The 11080-nt window shown below is 43.1% G+C and overlaps 1 pseudogene; it reads left to right on the top strand.

The window, feature by feature from the left end:
- Positions 1-9088: 9088 nt before the first annotated feature.
- LOC132415196 (ribosomal protein eL22-like 1) lies at positions 9089-9675 on the top strand (annotated as a pseudogene).
- The last annotated feature ends 1405 nt before the right edge of the window (positions 9676-11080 follow it).

Here is an 11080-nt window from a genome sequence, read left to right as displayed (position 1 = left end):
CGATCTCTTACTGATGGAAGGTACTCCAGCAAGTTGATTTCTGAAGCTGGCCCCTGGCCACTTAGTCCTGACACTCCTGTCACTCTGTTCCCCGGCCACGGGGACTTCTTTGCAGCTCTCCAGCTTGCGGTTCCTCTGCGGTTCCCTCTTGTCCTCCCTGCCCGCAGCCTCGAAATTCTTGAGTAGTTGCCTCCCTTGTGAAGGCGTTTCCGACACAGGTGCGGATCAAGTTAATCAGTTCCTCTTTTGTGTCCCACTGGCCCTGAACTTCAGTCACACGGTGTGGCGGCTACGTGTCTGCCCACCCCCCCCCCACACACACACCTCTTTCTCCGAGCGCAGAGCACACTGTAAGCGCACAAGAAAAATCTGCTGCGAGAATGGGGCTCCCTTATTTCCCTTTCTGCCCAGTTTGTAAGTGAAAGCGGGGAGAAAAGGTAGAGTTCAGTTGATTATGCGACCAAGGTGCAGGGAAGAGGAAAAGGACTTCTTTGGAGTAAATGGATAGCAACCCAGAGTTTGTGTTTTAAAGAACACCAATTTCTATGAACATGTACGCATTTTTGTTACAGGATTTATATGTACTTTTTATAAGTCCCACATAATTCGTTTTTTAATCTTCAGTTTTTCTGCTACCATCATCCCCCACCCCTATGTTCTTGTAGCCATGGACCTTAATTAAGTTTCTTAAGAAAACCAATTTAAAAGAGGAGTTTGTTAATCAAATTAGGTTGGTGAAATGTGTAGAATAGAAAAGATATTTTTGAGCATGGGTCTTTCAGCTGCTAATCATTATAGTCAAGTAAGATGTACATAGTAAGCGACCTTACTGAAAGTGTAATCTATTTCCTAAAAATTCAAGAGGCTAGACATCCAACCAGATTACAGCCAGGCTGTATTTAATGGATTCAAGACTTTGACTTAAGAAAAGACCCTTACAATATATTTTTTAATATAGTGATTTGTAAAATGAACAGTCTGGTTTCAGTCCGAGCACTTCTCTTTTCTAATTCTTTTTTATTATCATCATCCAAATATCTTTCAAATTCATCCCTCCTATACTCCTATCTCACCCTCCTTTCTACCCTCACGGATCTGACTGTGTTACTTTAAAACAACAACAACGACAAACACTGCATTGGCCCCAAATTGTATTACAAAATTAAATCACCCTCCGGATCTTACCTGTATAAACATACGGGTAATGTATTGGATGCTTGCAAACACACACATGGTGTACTGTATTGGATACTTACTCTGCCTCCCTCTGCCCTGTGCTAAATTGTTTTGCTTACATCATTTCATTTAATTTTCACAAATTGTGGAGTAGGTGCTATTTTGATCTCCACTGTACAGATCCAAACTCTGAGGCCAGTTTAAAGCTGAAAGCCACACACTAAGGTTCCAGAGCCCACCCTGTGTTCCCTGCAGCATCCGTGTCACCTCTGTGTCCTCCCCAGGGCCCCAAATGTGCTTTGCCCAGAGCAGACACTGACTGGCTGCTGACTGGGGTGCTGGGGAAGCTTGGGCAGGGTGAAGCCTCCATCTTGCCGTCTGGCTGAGCCAGCTTCTCTGCCAGAAGGTCAGAGTCAGGCTGCCCGCCAAAGACTGCCGTTAAAGCCTTTACCATGTCCCAGACTCCCAGGAGCCTCCCAATATAGCTCCAGCCTCATCCTTCATTAATATTTACCAAGTGCCCACAACAGCTCAGAACTGGAGAGCAGGAGTTAAAAATCACATCCTTTTCAGGACATCTGATACAGCCTCTGCCTGTCCCAGGCTGGGCTTTAAAGTCGGTTCCACCAACATGATCCAATTAGTGATTCTCAGATCAAATAGGAAAATGTTGATATAAACAAACAGCTCTCAGGATGTCGATCAGCCACCAATACTGGGCACCAAATGCATAATAAATACGTGGGTGTTTAATACCAAGCATTTATTTAACAAAGCTTTACCTGGTGCCTTCTCTGAGGCAGGTACTCCGCCAAGCCCTGGGAATACAGCAGTTGATGAGGCTCCATCGCAGCCCTAAAAATCTCAGCAAGCTTTTCCCTTTACCACTTTTCCGAGAGGGAAGCTGGTGTCTGAGGAGATTCATTTCCTCAGTTCTTCCCCAGAGAGTCAAGGACAGGCAGTGCCAGTTGTATGCAAACACAAAAATCAACCTGCTAACACTGCGAAGGAGTGCAGGTTCCAGACCTTGGGCTCAGACCCTGTAGAATGGAAGGTAAAAGGAGAGGATTTCCACACTCGCTGAAATCCTTTCCCCCGAGAATCTGTTTTGCATTATGTATCTGTGGGAGCTAAAAATCAACATTACCCACCTAATCTGTAAGTAGAAGTGAGGCAAAAGACATTTCTGAAAGTCCAGCTTTGGAGAACTGGCAAGTTGCAGGCGGATGCTTATTCAATTTAGATCCCACGAGGGGGAGAGCAAGTGAGACAAACACCCGAGTTTGCCAAATATTTGGAACAAGTCTCTAGTTGAACTGACTGGCTTTCGGGCTGGATCACTTACCCCGCCACGGTGTCTATCTCAAAACAAGCCAGTTTGGTTCTGTTTCTTCCTCAAGCTCATCTATGAATTCAGAGGACAGCTTTGAAGGCTTGCAGGTGTGTCAGCTGATGGCTTATTTCATTTAGGGCAAGCAAGTTCTTGGCATCTGCCAAGAGGAAAGTGGACGGACAAGCTGCCTGATGTTTTGATGTGCGTTAGGACTCTTATCTTGTTGCCAAACTGGTATCAAAACACGCGCACAGTGGTTTTGTTTCCTGGGGAAGCAGCTGCTGCACGCTCCCCAGTTGCTCACACATTCCAGAGCGGTTGCAAATCAGTCCTCAGCCATTACAGCCATTTCGGTCTAATTACTAAATGGGGCACAGGAAGTCAATGTGAAACTCCCACACTTCCTCTGACTCTGACCCAGCGATTCTCAATCTTCAGTATCTTTAAAGGGTTCTGCTGCCTGGACCCCCAGCCCAGGATCAGAATCTTTGAGGATGGGTGCTTGGGTGTTCCAGTTCCAGCTGAAGGCTGGCAGAATATGCCACTCCTAAATATGCCACTTTGGCATAATGATTATTTTGAGCTAAAGGCACTTGGAAAACAGCAGGTGCAGGAAGGGTGCTCTGACCCTCCTCCCCTTTTCTTCCTGAAAGCAGGAGAAAACGCCCTTGTGAAAGATGCCCTTCCTGGGCTTCCCTGGTGGTGCAGTGGTTAAGAATCCACCTGCCAATGCAGGGGACACAGGTTCAGTCCCTGGTCTGGGAAGATCCCACATGCCGTGGAGCAACTAAGCCCGTGGGCCACAACTACTGAGCCTGAGCTCTAGAGCCTGCGAGCCACAACTACTGGAGCCCACACGCCTAGAGCCCGTGCTCCACAGCAAGAGAAGCCACCGCAATGAGAAGCCCGCGCACTGCAACGAAGAGTAGCCCCCGCTCACCGCAACTAGAGAAAGCCCACGTGCAGCAACAAAGACCCAACACGGCCAGAAAAAAAAAAAAAAAAAAAAAGATACCCTTCCTATACCAAGAGGAAAGAAATGTTCTTATCACCAGAGACGGGTGGCGGGGGCTGGGGAGGGTGTCAAGGCCAAGAGAATTCTGTGCAAACAGACCTTGTCAGAGTAAGTCTGGAACCAAGCAGACCCCTGTGGGCCACCCCCCACCCCTCCCCAAGTATTGATACAAAGGCCCATTCACATCTCCTGCCTCTTGTTTATGGAAAAGCTGAAGTCTCCCAGGCCTCCCTGAGTCACAAAAGAGCAAGCTCAAGCAGCTAATGATTAGGACAACAGAGTCCCAGACTCAGTGTCTGATGCACCTTCCTGAGTTGTTTTACAGATACTGAAACTGCCACCAGAGGGCAAAAGCTAACTGCATGATGACCAGTTAGCTCCATCTTGAGCAGTACTGAAACTATGGCTAGCACAGCTCCAAGAACTGGCCTTAAGAGAATGGGATTAACACTACTGCTCATAATAATCTATATCTTTGTGGGCATCAAAATAATTGTAGCTTGTTCTGCCCATATATGTAAAGGGGCGAGACAACTGTCATCAGGGAGATGCTACATACCCGTGTCGACATCTTCCACTCTAAGGATACAGTGTCCTATGTCAGCATGAAGAAGTTACAGAAGACGGACTTTCACCCATGATCCCATAGAGAGGGAACGATGTTCTGACAAGCGGGGATTTGTGAGCAGCTTTTGGCAGAAAAAAAAGCTCTTTGCAGGAAAGAGCTCTCTGCAGGAGAGAGCTCTTTATCTCTACACTAATCTTAAACCAGGCATCCCCATGCTCTACTCATCTCCGGCCCTAGTACCCCTTTTAAATCTTTTGATCACACAATAATTTGCCTAGCTTGTTGGTTCTTTCCCTAGATGAGTGAAGTAGACATGAAGAATAAGTAATTAACAGATGACCGGATCTCTTTCCTAGCTTCCCCTTCAGTAATCTCTTGAACAAACCATGTGAACAAAATAGCATCTAAATAAAGATCATGAGTCCCCAAGGACTTATTTTACTTAAAATTCATTTGGCCTTTGGCTTATTTCTAAATAAAGAAAGAAAGATCAGGAGGAGTCGACAAGCCTGCACAGGGGGTTATGGGGACGGCTCTGGCCCCCGATCTCAATGGTTAACTAACATTACTTCCCTGTTTCCTTTTAAAAACTTTCATGGCCGAGCAGAAACTTCAGATGTGATTTTGGAGGATGCTGAGTCCACCTTCTCCCCAGTTTGCCGGCATTCAGTTTAAAGGCAACTTTCCTTTCTATCAACACTGATAGAGTATTGATTTTGCAGGCAGTGAAGAGTGGGACCAAATTCAGTAACAACTCTTATCTTCTTTTAGGCTCTCCATATACTTTAGTTACTTTTCCACAGTTGCCTGCCTTTGTTCAATCTAGTAGAAAAGCATTTAGGATTTACCACTTCTTAGGGTCTTCATTTTCCCATGAAGGCTCCGCATCACATAAAACATATTAAATAGACTTGAATGTGTCTACCTTGTTAGTCTGCTTTACATCAATTTAATTCTCAGGTCCAGCTGAAGAGCTTACGAAAGTGGAAGTCAAGTTTTGCCTACCGTGCATCTCATTCCAGTGTCTCACTCTGGTTGACAGCTCCTGCTCTAAGTTTCTCTAAGGGCAGTCCCCTAGCATGGGGATGTATGTGTGAAGGGGACCCCCTTTGTCCTCCGTAATCCTCAAAGGTGGTGATCACACAAACAACTGGAAAAAGCGAGAAACTAGCTCCTGAACACCCAGAGGTACTTAGATTAACTTCGTAAAGTGTTTGTCTCACAAGTGGACTCCAGGCTCTACCAGCAAGCTCCCTGCTAGTCCATTGAGCCAAGCTGTCCATTCCTTGGCCCACTGCAGGGGCTGAGCTCCCAGTCCTTCAGGTCAGAAGCTGTGTGAACAGCGAGATGGGAAGCAATGTTTAGAAGAACAACCAAAACAGGTTCAGACGGGCAACTGGATTGATAATAAGAGGAAATCTGGGACACTCACTGAAAAAAAATAGTGGGAGATGAGAGCTATCTACTTATATTGGGTTAGCCAAAAAGTTCACTCAGGTTTTTCCGTAACAACTTACGGAATATATAAGATCATGACAATACCTGTCTCCCAACTAGTCACGCCCAGGGCATGAGGAAGAGGCACACAATCCTCAGCTCAGAAGTCGTTGGAGTCGCTAAAGAGAATCGGATGAGATACGAGCCCCCTCCAACTCTCACACCATGTCTGCTCAGCTTGACAATCTCTGAATTCCTGCAGACATCTTGCCTTGTCACTTTCTACTTTGTGTTGCTTTGTACTGTAGCACCTACCACTTTTTTCTTTTTAATTTTTTAAATTTTTGTCTGTGTTGGGTCTTCGTTGCTGTGTGCGGGCTTTCTCTAGTTGCGGCGAGCGGAGGCTACTCTTCATTGCGGTGCGTGGGCTTCTCATTGTGGTGGCTTCTCTTGTTGCAGAGCATGGGCTCTAGGTGCGTGGGCTTCAGTAGTTGTGGCACGCGGGCTCAGTAGTTGTGGCTCACGGGCTCTAGAGCACAGGCTCAGTAGTTGTGGCGCACGGGCTTAGTTGCTCTGTGGCATGTGGGATCTTCCTGGACCAGGGATGGAACCCGTGTCCCCTGCATTGGCAGGCAGATTCTCAACCACTGTGCCACCAGGGAAGCCCCACGTAGCACTTTTAACACATTCCAAATCTACACTATCAGAGTGCTTTCACAAGCATTATTACAATCTTGGCATTAGCTCTACAGGAGAGGTGTTATTACCATTCTACAGATGAAGAAACTAAGGCTCAGAGAGACTTTTTCAAGTCAGCAACAAAGATCTTCTCTCTTAAACATTTTTATTGGAGTTTATCTTGTTACATAAGTAACGTGTGTTAACTGTAGAAAAGGCGGATAAACAAAAAAAAATAATAAAATAAAACATCTTGCCTCCCAGATAAGCACAGAGATAAGGCTTTCAGAGGATGTCCTTCCAGCCTTTTTTCTATACTGAGAAGCAGTATGGAGTGGTAAGAGCACAGACTCCAAAGCCTGTCCAGAGTCAAATCTCAGCTCTGTGACTTACTGGCATATGACCTTGGCAGGATTTTTAACCTCTCTGTGCTTTAATTTCCTCATCTGTAAAATGGGGATAATACAATACCTAATAGTTAGTGTAGGGAATTAACTAAGTCAACATCCTTGAAGTACTTAGAACAATGCCTGGCACATAGAAAGTCCTTGTTATTGAGCTTTTTTTTTTTCTTGTTATAAGAGTGGTAATAAATGGCATATGTTCTTTTGTTATGACTTTTTTTTCACTTCTTAAACTCAATATATTGTGAACGTGTTTCTGTGTATATATACATGCCTACATGGTTGTTAACAGTGTTTATGTTGTGATCATCTGTCGTTAATTTCACCAACCCCCCCCCCACTGTTGCTTGCAATCTTTTGCTATTACGTGCTGAGTTGAACATCCTTATAGATAAATCTTCACTTCCTTAAATAAATTTTCTTTAAAATAAATTCCCTTTAAATAAACTCCTAGAGGTGAAATTACTAGAGTAAATATATAGGTAAGACTTTTAATGTATGCCCCCAACATCAGGGTAAAATTGAAGTCTCAGGCTTCCAGCTTTGAGATACTATTCTCCCTCCTTGTTACCTTTATTTTTTATTTTTTTAAATTTATGGCTGCATTGGGTCTCCGTTGCTGCATGCGGATTTTCTCTAGTTGCGGCGAGCGGGGGCTACTCTTCGTTGTGGTGCTCAGGCTTCGCATCGCGGTGGCTTCTCTTGTTGCGGAGCACGGGCTCTAGGCACAGGGCCTTCAGTAGTTGTGGCACGTGGGCTCAGTAGTTGTGGCTAGCGGGTTCTAGAGCGCAGGCTCGGTAGTTATGGCGCACGGGCTTAGTTGCTCCACGGCATGTGGGATCTTCCCGGACCAGGGCTCAAACCCGTGTCCCCTGCATTGGCAGGCGGATTCTTAACCACTGTGCCACCAGGGAAGTCCTCCCTCCTTGTTATTTATGGCTGCTTCTGTGACATTGGGTCTGTAAGAGGAGTTAGTGAATTTACACAGAAGGGAAGTAGTCTAAAGAATCTGAAAAGGTTTTTTAAAGATGGCATGTTATATGTGGCCCCTTTAAGAAATATGCCTGTGAGACAGTTCTTTCTTCAGGGAACATGATGCTAATAAGGTCTACTTACTCAGCACAGTTGACAGCCTCCATAGTCACCGATTTGGCAGTTAATGAGCTACAAACATCTGGAATTTTCCACTGACTCACGTGGCTGATGTTCTCTGGCTGATTGCATAGGTTTGGGAAGAGACTGAGCTTCAAGCTTCCATGGCCCAAGAGCTTGTGTTTTGCCACAGCACAAAAGACATAGCGACATAGCTTTAATAGGCGATTAACACTTTGGCCTAGTTGACACCATGGTGTGACTACACAGCACCAAGGAATCTCCACAGCTTCTAATGCGTGGGGAAGTGACATATCTTCCCCAAGGACAGTCTGGTCTCTTGACTCCAGTTCACCATGGCTGAATTTTTATACCGTCTCCTTGCCTTTAATTGATAGATCTTTATTTTATTTTGTTATAAGTGTTACCTTGTGCAATTCAAAGTTATGTCCTTTTGCATATTCCAAATGTACCCCTCATTAGATAATAAGGGGTAAGTATTGACCACTTTACAATGAGCAAGACAGTGTACTAAGCAATTTATATGCATTATCTTATTTAATTCTCAACAGAATCCCCCTAAGGTAAGTAATGTTATTATCCCCATTTAACAGATGAGAAAATTGAGATTCAGAGAGATAGGTTAAATGATTTTCTCCAAATCACACGCAGAGAACTCACACCTGGGTCAATGAGATACAAAAACCTCTGCTTTTAGCCTGCTACACTGACCTAGTCTTCAGGGTCTGTACTTCTAGAAAATGCTCAGAACACAGCTTGCTCTGGAATGGAAGGTAGCCACCCTTCTGAGTCCAGGCTATCATCAGCCTAGTAAACTTGCACATATATTCTTAACGCCAATTAGAAAGGAAGCAAAGAAAAACTAGACTATAAATATAGTCTCCCATACGTGGGGTTATTTTCAGAGGGATCCTGCCCACAAGGGTATTCCTGCAGTGAAAGCGTACTGCTAAGAGGCAGCAGCTGAAGGAGCCTCTGCAGGAGCCAGCCTAAGGAGGAGCACAGCCCACTGCAAAGAAATTACAGCCAGGTGAACTCACGAACAGGAGTTCCTGAAGGACCCCCAAAGTGCCCAAGAGCAAAAGAGGCAGCTTTTGATATTCATCAAGCCAGGAAAACATGAAGCCATCTGGCAAGAGCTCTGATCCAGAAGGAACTTTCCTTCTCTCCTTTACACTTCTTCCTCTGTGACTGAAATCTCAGAGATGTCAAAAGCTATATAGTTAGCAAGCTGCAGAAGGAGAAATAAGGAAGAAGAGAGCATCAACTCTCAACCAAGTTCAGAGTTCTGATTATAACCGGGACTGACCAGTTTTAATTACTGAGTAAAAACTGAGTTTAGGATCGCGCTGCCGGCGTGCAAGATGGCGGTGAAGAAAGACAAGAAGCCTAAGAAGTCAACCTGGAAGTTTAATTTGGACCTTACTCATCCAGTGGAAGATGGAACTTTTGATTCTGGAAATTTTGGTACCTTCCCTAGTGAATATCTAGGGTTTTCTTCCCTAGTGTGGCATTTTTTTCTGTTTTAAAATAGGAACAGTTTCTACGGGAGAAGGTTAAAGTGAATGGAAAAACTGGAAATCTTGGGAATGTCGTTCACATTGAACCCTTCAAGAATAAAATCACAGTTGTTTCTGAGAAAGTTCTCTAAAAGGTATTTGAAATACCTTACCAAGAAATACCTTCAAAAGAACAATCTTCGTGATTGGCTCCGTGTGGTTGCATCTGACAAGGAGACTTATGAACTTTGTTACTTCCAGATTAGTCAAGATGAAGATGGATCCGAGTCTGAGGACTAGATGAAGCCGTCCCTTTCAGGGCTTTGCTTGCTCACAAAACAAATGAAGTATACAAGAGAAACATCTTGAAGTGGACCTTTAGTTTATCCGTGAATAAAAAAAATTACTCTGTATGTTAAGCATTCATCTCTTTGATTTAAGTGTATGCTGTTTATATGGTGCTGGCTTTCCTTTAATACTTTTTTATAAAAATTTTTGTTGGAGTGTAGTTTATTTACAATGTTTTGTTGGTTTCAGGTATACAGCAACGTGAATCAGTTATACACATGCACTCCTTTTCTTTTTTAAGATTCTTTTCCCATATAGGCCATTACACAGTATTGAGTAGAGTTCCCTGTGCGATACAGCAGGTTCTTATTAGTTATCTGTTTTATGTATAGTAGGATGTACATGTCAGTCCCAATCTCCCAGTTTATTCCCCCCAACCACCGCCCTTATCCCCTGGTAACCATAAGTTTGTTTTCTACATCTGTTCCTCTACTTCTGTTTTGTAAATAAGTTCATTTGTACTCCTCTGTTGTTGTTTTTTTTAATACTTTCTGTAAGCAGTATTTAAATAGCCTATAGCTAGTGGAATTTCTTCCAGGATTTCTGAAGTGTAATACTTTTACAAATGGCCTTCAGTTAAAGTATATAGTGAAAAAATGAAGCACAATTTTGGGTATAACTTTATATAATAAAATATTTAAATTCTCTTGACAGTCTCAAAAAAAAAATGAGTTTAAAATTTAAAGTGACCACAGAATTCTATTACCCAAAAGAAAGGACGGTAATATAAAATAACAACTGGTATAACACAGACAACATCCAATCAGACATTTGACCAATCAAAATTAGACAGCCAGTAGGGCCATTGGCTAAATGTCAGTCCTGCCTACGAGTAAGCGAAAAGGTCACTTCCCCATGAAAATGGGTGTTTTGACTGGAAAAGAACTATCAACCTGAACAGATTTAAAAGAATAAGTTTATGTACCTAATAACAGACAATCAAATGTATGAAGCAAAAATTGATAGAACTGAAGGGAGAAATAGATATTTCTACAACAATAGTTGGAGACTTCAATATGCCATTCTCATTAAAAGATAGAACAACCAGATGGAATATAAGTAAAGAAATAGAGGACTTGAACAACACAATAAACCAACCAGATCTAACACATATACAGGACACTCTACCCAAGAACAGCACACACATTCTTCTCAAATGCACATGGGACATTCTCCAGTATAAACCATATTTTAGGTCACAAATTAAGTCTAAATATATTTTAAAATATGGATATCATTTAAAGTGTCTTCTCTGACCACAACAGGCTGAAGTCAGAAGTCAATAACAGAAGGAAAACTGGAAAAATCACAAAATTGTGGAAATTAAACAACACACTCTTAAACAATCAGTGGGTCAAATATGTCACAAGGGAAATTAGAAACTACTTAAAACCAAATGAAAATGAGAGCACAACATCCCGAAACTTTTGCAATGCAGCAAAAACAGTGCTAAGGGAGAAATGTGTACGTATAAACACACTAAAAACAAGAAATATCTCAAATCAACAA

This window comes from Delphinus delphis, chromosome 1, assembly GCF_949987515.2.
Source record: "Delphinus delphis chromosome 1, mDelDel1.2, whole genome shotgun sequence".
NCBI classification, from domain to species: domain Eukaryota; kingdom Metazoa; phylum Chordata; class Mammalia; order Artiodactyla; family Delphinidae; genus Delphinus; species Delphinus delphis.
Note: the sequence above shows the minus strand (reverse complement) of the source record. Positions and strands in the feature narration are given on the sequence as shown.